Consider the following 2240-nt stretch of genomic DNA (forward strand, 5'->3'; position numbering starts at 1 on the left):
AGGCAGGGTAGGGGATGCTGGGATCATCCTCTAATGCGCAGGGATATGCTTGATTTGGAGTTTAAGATGGTATATGAAATCGTGTCGCGCTCTGAGCGCTCCCTCCTGAATTTGTTTTCTATTTCTCCGCACGCGTTTTCTGCTTCTTAGATGTTTGTTTTTTTTGGTTTTTTGGTTTTCTACCAGTGTATTTAGCTATTCGACATTTTTTTTTTCAAAAAATGGTTTTTGCGCGAAAAACATGTTTTCTTCTTCTTCTGCAAGAGGCACGGTCTACCTTCCATGAGAGGCATGATTTTACTTCCCCGAGAGGCACGTTCGTTCCTCTCAGAAATGGAAAACAATAGTGTTTTCTCTTCTTTTTAGCTTTCGCGAGAGGCACGGTTTCGCTTCCGCGAGAGGCATGGTTTTGCATCCGCGAGAGGCACGGTCGTGCCTCTAAAAAACCCAAAAAGATGTGTTTTCTGTTCTTTTTTCTTTCCTGAGATGTAAGGTTTTGCTTCCGCGAGAGGCACGGCCATGCCTCTCAAAAAAGAAAAAAAATGTGTTTTCTATTTTTTGTTCCTTCCATGAGAGGCACAGTTTAGTTTCCATGAGAGGCATGGATTTTCTACTGAGAGAGGCATGACCATGCCTCTTAAAAAGGAAACAAAAATGCAATTTCTCTTTTTTCTTCCGTGAGAGGCACGGTTTTGCTTCATAAGAGGCACAAGCTTTCACGAGAGGCACAACCGTGCCTCTAGAAAATGAAAAAATACGTTTTCTTCTTCTTCTTTTTTTCCTTCCGCGAGAGGCACGGTTTTGCTTTCACGAGAGGCATGGATTTGCTGCTGCGAGAGGCATGTCCGTACATCTCGGAAACGGCTTTCGAAAAAGGAAAAAACATGCTCACGGTTCGGTTTTTTGACAGGTTTATTTCATCCGGTTTTTTCATGAAAAAAAGTTCGTCAAAACCTATCAACATGGGATCTAGTTTTGAATCTCGACGCGAGGAATCACGGTGAAAATAGTTCGATATTTGGATGCACGGTTTAAGACTTAAAATGTTTTGAATAAACAGATCTATGAAGAAGAGGAAAACTCACAAGTTGCGACAAGTGGCGCACATGTAGTGCGCCACTTGTCGCAGCCTACGGAGATGAGAGTAATCTTTTGAAGGAGTTCTCCTTAATTAGTGAGGGCATGTACAATGGTTGATAAGATAGTCTTATCTTAAACCTTGCATGTAACTTAGAGATGACAAAAAAACATATCTACAATGGGTTATCTCTTAGCCTTATCTTCGATAACTAGTTATTCCTAAAAACATGGTGAGGCATATTGTGCAAGAGATCATCTCTTAAATAAGAGAAGACAAGCCTTTTCTTATAATTTCTCTTTTCTCCACCTCCACATGTATCCTACAAGGCACTCCTAAGATAACACCATTGTACATGCCCTGATTTTTAACCTTGTGGGGTCTCTAATTTAAACAAAAGAACGAAACATCGAGGGGATCTTCCTCAATTGCATTTCATTATGAGAGAGTTGATCGAATTAACAAGGGAAATTAGATAGGAAAACCATACACTTTTGGTTAACTATGAAAAAGCCAAGCAAAACCCCACACGCGGTTGCACTACCCAGCTATACTAGGTTTGGGATACCGGTAGACAAGCGAAACAACCATCAAAACTCCCAAAAAATTGACACCTCATTTTTGCTAGAGAGAGAAGCAATAAACGAAGGGAGGTGCGTCAACACCAGCCCAAACCTAAGGAGGGCACTAACGACTACACCTCTTGCAAAGGTCACTAGCATGTCGATCACACCCAAAAGACGTTGGTTTCTTCATCACTTGAGTTGGGGCATGGTGAGTGGAGGTAGACATTGTCAGTCGAGTTAGTGTTGAGAAAGAACTTGTATATGGGGGATCTGTTGTTATGTCTCCATATGTAGACTCGCCCTCTTTGACTCGTTAGTTAAGTGCATCGATGTAGTAAGCTCTATGATGGTTAGGATATATTGGTAGGAGAGGTGGCTGAATTACCATGCAACTATGAGTTAGTAGCAGTTTGACTCGGGGAGGAGGACGGGGGTTGGGTTCACTTGAAAAGTCGAGCCAACCTGATAACTATGGGGACAATGATGGTAGATATGGATCTATATATGGTGAACGGGTGAATGGTTGTTGGATCCTTTGAATACAAGGTTGCATTAGTGCTCGATCGGATCCAACCACTCAAAGACAAGGATCCCCT

This window comes from Triticum dicoccoides, chromosome 7B (genome assembly GCF_002162155.2).
Source record: "Triticum dicoccoides isolate Atlit2015 ecotype Zavitan chromosome 7B, WEW_v2.0, whole genome shotgun sequence".
Lineage (NCBI taxonomy): Eukaryota > Viridiplantae > Streptophyta > Magnoliopsida > Poales > Poaceae > Triticum > Triticum dicoccoides.